We start from the raw sequence: 6,707 nt of genomic DNA on the forward strand, positions 1-6,707 counted from the left end.
CCCACTGACAAAGAAATGATCAGTCTATAATTTTAATGGTAGGTTTATTTGAACAGTGAGAGACAGAATAACAAAAACATCCAGAAAACGCATGTCAGAAATGTTATAAATTGATTTGCATTTTAATTAGCTAAATAAGTATTTGACCCCCTCTCAATCAGAAAGATTTATGTCTCCCAGGTGTCTTTTATACAGGTAATGATCTGAGATTAGGAGCACACTCTTAAAGGGAGTGCTCCTAATCTCAGTTTGTTACCTGTATAAAAGACACCTGTCCACAGAAGCAATCAATCAATCAGATTCCAAACTCTCCACCATGGCCAAGACCAAAGAGCTCTCCAAGGATGTCAGGGACAAGATTGTAGACCTACACAAGGCTACAAGACCATCGCCAAGCAGCTTGGTGAGAAGGAGACAACAGTTGGTGCGATTATTCGCAAATGGAAGAAACACAAAATAACTGTCAATCTCCCTCTGCCTGGGGCTCCATGCAAGATCTCACCTCGTGGAGTTGCAATGATCATGAGAACGGTGAGGAATCAGCCCAGAACTACACGGGAGGATCTTGTCAATGATCTCAAGGCAGCTGGGACCATAGTCACCAAGAAAACAATTGGTAACATACTACGCCGTGAAGGACTGAAATCCTGCAGCGCCCGCGAGGTCCCCCCGCTCAAGAAAGCACATATACAGGCCCGTCTGAAGTTTGCCAATGAACATCTGAATGATTCAGAGGAGAACTGGGTGAAAGTGTTGTGGTCAGATGAGACCAAAATCGAGCTCTTTGGAATCAACTCAACTTGCTGTGTTTGGAGGAGGAGGAATGCTGCCTATGACCCCAAGAACACCATCCCCACCATCAAACATGGAGGTGGAAACATTATGCTTTGGGGGTGTTTTTCTGCTAAGGGGACAGGCCAACTTCACCGCATCAAAGGGACGATGGATGGGGCCATGTACCGTCAAATCTTGGGTGAGAACCTCCTTCCCTCAGCCAGGGCATTGAAAATGGGTCGTGGATGGGTATTCCAGCATGACAATGACCCAAAACACACGGCCAAGGCAACAAAGGAGTGGCTCAAGAAGAAGCACATTAAGGTCCTGGAGTGGCCTAGCCAGTCTCCAGACCTTAATCCCATAGTAAATCTGTGGAGGGAGCTGAAGGTTCGAGTTGCCAAACGTCAGCCTCGAAACCTTAATGACTTGGAGAAGATCTGCAAAGAGGAGTGGGACAAAATCCCTCCTGAGATGTGTGCAAACCTGGTGGCCAACTACAAGAAACATCTGACCTCTGTGATTGCCAACAAGGGTTTTGCCAATGTACTAAGTCATGTTTTGCAGAGGGGTCAAATACTTATTTCCCTCATTAAAATGCAAATCAATTTATAACATTTTTGACATGTGTTTTTCTGGATTTTTTTGTTGTTATTCTGTCTCTCACTGTTCAAATAAACCTACCATTAAAATGATAGACTGATCATTTCTTTGTCAGTGGGCAAACGTACCAAATCAGCAGGGGATCAAATACTTTTTTCCCCTCACTGTAGATATTTTAAATTGTTTCATTTCCCCCTCATCAATCTATACACAACACCCCATAAATGTCAAAGCAAAAAACAGGTTTGTATGAATTTTTTCACCTTTTTTCAAAAAGAAAACCTGAAATGTCACATTTACGTAAATATTGAGACCCTTTACTCAGTACTTTGTTGAAGCACCTTTAGCAGCGATTACAGCCTAGAGTGTTCTCAGTGTTGCCAGGCGCCCAGCTCTAGGAAGAGTCTTGGTGGTTCCAAAGGTCTTCCTTTTAAGAATGATGTTGGCCACTGTGTTCTTGGGGACCTTCAATGCTGCAGAAATGTTTTGGTACACTTCCCCAGATCTGTGCCGTGACACAATCCTGTCTCGGAGCTCTAAGGACAATTCCTTTGACCTCATGGCTTGGTATTTGCTCTGACATGCGTTTGTCAACTGTGGGACCTTTTATAAACAGGTGTGTGCCTTTCCAAATCATGTCCAATCCATTGAATTTACCACAGGTAAGTTGTAGAAACATCTCAAGGATGATCAATGGAAACATGATGCATCTCAGCTCAATTTCGAGTGTCATATCAAAACGTCTGAATACTTATTTAAATAAGGTATCTTTTTTTAAATATATATTTGCAAAAATGTATAAAAACCTGTTTTGTTTCTGTCATTAAGGAGTATTGTGTGTAGATTGATGAGTGAAAAATTATTTTTAATCCATTTTAGAATCAGGCTGCACCGTAAAAGAATACGGAAAAGGTCGAGGGGTCTGAATACTTTCCGAAAGCACTATATTATAAAGTATGAAAAGGCTTGTTCATTCAGATGTCATGAATTCACTATGATATCATCATATTTTTGTATATGTTTTATTGATTGAAAAACTTTTTTTCCTCAGACATAAATAAACAATTCCAGGTGAAAGCCAAAGGCCATAGCTTTAATAAAATACCAAATTAACTGGCAAAGTAGCAGAGCTTGGCCTGCATTCAGCAACGTCACGTGATACGTGTTTGAAGCTGTTTCAGTACAGCACTACAGGGAGAGAGGGCAAACTCCACTGGACTGGTTTCATAGTATGGAATCACTTCAGAGTTTCTGGATTTTGGGTAAACTTCTCCTTTAAAGCATCATTGAGAAATAATTAATTGAAGTTGGAACATTTGTAGACTAACGGTTAAGAGTGTTGGGCCAGTAACCGAAAGGTCACTGGTTTGATTCCCCACGCCCGCAAGGTGGAAAGGTCTGCCGTTCTGCACTTGAGCAAAGCAGTTATCCCCCAACAACAAATGCTCCTCGGACGCGGATGACGTGGAACTTCGATTAAGGCAGCCCCAGCACCTCTCTGATTCAGATGGGTTGGGTTAAATGAGGAAGACACATTTAGAGTGAATGCATTCAGCTGTGACTGACTAGATATGCCCTTTCCTTTCCCTTTTCATCCTAGTCCTCCTTTAAGACTCCATAATGTTTCATCATTAGATGCTACAGTCCTCCTTTAAGACTCCATAATGTTTCATCATTAGATGCTACAGTCCTCCTTTAAGACTCCATAATGTTTCATCATCAGATGCTACAGGCCTCCTTTAAGACTCCATAATGTTTTATCATTAGATGCTACAGCCCTCCTTTAAGACTCCATAATGTTTCATCATTAGATGCTACAGTCCTCCTTTAAGACTCCATAATGTTTCATCATTAGATGCTACAGTCCTCCTTTAAGACTCCATAATGTTTCATCATTAGATGCTACAGGCTACAAATCAACAATGGGTCATATTAATCTTTACCACTTGACCTGTAATATGAGCAGTATTTTAATTTAGTAAAAAAATGAATTACATTAATTTATTAATATTGAAAAACATAAAAATGAATATTGAAAATATAACATTTTAGATTATTTTTCTATATATTGTTGAACATAATATACTGTAAGGATATATCAGGTCCAGGATCTCTGCTAGTGTTACAGTTATGGGCCATTTTATAACCGGCCAATAGCAGACCACTCCACTTCCCATACGAGGCTGCTATGGTGGTGTGACCAGGGGAGACGTAGGAGGCAGTTGGTCCAGAGGAGGCCGTGTTGGTGGTGACAGACGGGGGACGGGGGTGCATCGTGGTGGTGGTGGACAAAACCGCCGACAATGGCTTGGAGGAGCTGGTGTTTGTAATGGTGGGGTTGAGGGGCCAACGATGGTGTGGCCGGGAGAGTAGGCACGTGGCCTTCTTCTGCAGCTGGGGACTCCGGCGGCTCCTACAGGTGTTGCACACTGGGAGGCACTGGCAGTGGTGATGCACACTCAGCTCTCCCCCTGTCCAGGGTGTCCGGCCTCCTTATGCTCAGGTTCTTGTGCCTCTTCCTGAACAATTCCCACCACCTCTTCCCCAGTGGTGGGATTGTTTCCCCTGGGTGCCGAAACCTACAATAGAATAGAATGTATAATTGTCCATCCAGGATGAAAATGTTTGTTTTGGCATCACCATACACATCCACATTTACATCACACACATTGAGAACAGTCAGTCCACCAATCTACATACATAGAACACCAAATACCTGCGTATTTTGTCGGCGTATTTCATCAGCCTCTGTCTGGTGAAGGGGGAACCCATGGCTGGCGCAGTAGATACAGTACTGCACCAGAGAATTTTCATCCTCTGGTGCAAGCAATGTGGGTTGTCCACGGCGAAAACCATGGGTCCCCCGGCCGCTCAGCCTGTACGCCAGGGTCTGCCGAGGTACACCATGTACCTTGGTAGATAAGAAAATAAAACTGTTACTAGCAGATAAAATTCACATACACATGGTAATCTCCTAAAAACAAAAGATGCCTAACCTTGGCAGCATGGCGGATAGCCATCCCTGCCCCGCAGTCCTCCATGGCATGGAACATATCCACCTCACTCCACTGCTTCCTCTTGACTTTCTCCATGCTGTGGTGGTAAATACATGTAGCTAAATAACTTGGCATACTATACACATTTTAGACAGATAACTCAATCTGAATATGTATAAACATTTACATTTCAGAGCTAAGGCATTGAAAGGTGATGAAAGTTTTCACATTAACTGAAAATGTACCCACGTTTTTTGTTTGATGTTATCTGTAATGAAAATGAGTGTCCCAATTAGTTTCATATTGATGCATACATTGTAAAATTTGACTAAATACTGCCTCTATGTAGCTGTTGTAAGATGAAACATAGCCAACAGTGATAGGTGTCAAAAAGTTAATGGTTCAAAATTCCAAATACATTTTTGCAGATTGTGCAAAACGCCTCCGTCAGAGGACTCCAATTCTGAAAAGGTAAAGCTTGACAACATTCAGCTGTTTTCGTGATATGTATTATCTAACGCTTACAATTTCTTTCCTTTTTGCTGTCTTAGCAGTTCTATCAACATTTAGCAACTAAGCTAGTAACATTAGAAAATGCGTTAGCTATATTTCAGAGGTAAAAAGTTGGATATTAAATGATGTGTGGTCTGTCGCGCCGTCAAATTTTACAATATGCAAACCGAACTTAACTTACAAAAATAGCAATGAAAATCGGTGGTCAGCTAGCTAGAAGGGTGTCGTTAGTCGCAAAACGTACAGTTATTTTCCAGTCCATTTAAACGTCGAACTCGAGGTGATTTAGTCCTCCAACCACTAGAGTGTCCGAAGTTAGGGGGTGTCCGATGTTGGGGGAAAATTAGCTAATGTTTTTGGGAAATGTTTTTGTAAAACATGCACCTTATATTGGATCATCTTGAAACGTTCTCTCTAAATCTAACTTTCATCAAGGTTTTATATAGTCTATTGGTTTCTCTCTTTTCATTGGCAGAATCCTTTTTCAGTGTTATGATATTCATAACATCCATATCCACCAGTCTATCTTCATGTCAACTAACAGAACTCTGCTGGTTGTCCTGGTAACAGATACCAGTGGGCAGATCTATTTTATTTGTTCAAACTAAACTACAGCACTTACTTTGATGAGTCAAATCTGCTCCTTTCTTCTCTTCTCCTCCTCTCACAGTTCCACTCAGCCCCGTTGTTTTCCTGCAGTCCACCAGCCGCACAGACAACCTTTTCAGACCCAGCAGTAAGGTGCTACTGGGAGAGGTACGACACGGGGACTCTGGGAGGGAGGAAGGGCTAGTGTTGTCCTGGTAACCATATAGAGGGGACACAGACACATATCATTATGGATGCTGATGTCACTGTTGTCATAAAGTGCTTTACAGAAACCCAGACCCCGATAGAGCAAGCTGTATGCTAGACCAGACCAAGCTGTACCATCTGGTGTTCTGATCTGGAGAGACTCTTCTCTGCCTCGTCAGCATCAGGATGTTGTTGAGGCTCCCCAGAGGATCCATGATAGTCATGTCTCTCTCCTGTGTGAACGAGAACATCAAACAGATGGTAAACGTATTATCTTCTATTGCAATCATAGGGTCTTACAATAGGCATTAATATATCTAAACAGGGCCTAAAATGGCCACTTTCATCACGATTTCATAAAATATTGTTTATGATGCAAATGTGAAAAGGTAGTTCCACAAATTGGGTGCCTTTTGCGTCCATTTGATATTTTAAGTAGAAATTAAGCACCAATTTTGAATTTTAAAAGCCTGTTATATTAGATGAGGTGCACTTTAATGTAGACCACATGGAGAATTAATTAAAGCTAATTTAAAAGTCCAAAAAATATATGTACCAATTGCAGATTGAACCTTTAACAATTTATACAGTACTGAACAACATATTGAAGTATATAACTTCAGTAGAATGCCCCCTTAAAAACCACACATTAGTTCAAGAACTGCATAGTTTGTGCCCCTGTTTTTAAGACAGTACTCACTGGTGTTAATCAGATCTTCTGTCTCCTCCTCCTGTTCTTTCACTCCAAAAACGTCTTCCTTCTTCACCTTTATTGAGATACCATCCTCTTCCTCTCTAAAAGGTTCTTCCTCTTTTTTCACTATAACATCCTCCTCTTCTTCTTTCAATACACCAGCGTCCTCTTCCTCCTTTATCATTCTGAAAGCTTCTACCTCCTCCTCTTCCACTGTGACTGCCTCTATCCCCTCTTCCTCTTTCACTACAAACGGATCTTTCTCTCCTTTCACTGTAACATCCTCCTCTTCTTCTTTCAGTGTAATATCCTCCTCTTCCTCCTTTATCATT

The 6,707-nt window shown here is 41.6% G+C and overlaps 1 long non-coding RNA gene across 1 annotated transcript; it reads right to left on the bottom strand.

The window, feature by feature from the left end:
* Window positions 1-4,446: 4,446 nt before the first annotated feature.
* Window positions 4,447-5,857, bottom strand: LOC123485338. Its single transcript, XR_006658963.1, has 4 exons — window positions 5,817-5,857; window positions 5,509-5,686; window positions 4,623-4,641; window positions 4,447-4,470 (listed from the first exon to the last, which is right to left on the bottom strand). It is a non-coding gene; the product is annotated as an uncharacterized LOC123485338 (long non-coding RNA).
* Window positions 5,858-6,707: the final 850 nt, after the last annotated feature.

Source organism: Coregonus clupeaformis, unplaced genomic scaffold (assembly GCF_020615455.1).
Source record: "Coregonus clupeaformis isolate EN_2021a unplaced genomic scaffold, ASM2061545v1 scaf0651, whole genome shotgun sequence".
Lineage (NCBI taxonomy): Eukaryota > Metazoa > Chordata > Actinopteri > Salmoniformes > Salmonidae > Coregonus > Coregonus clupeaformis.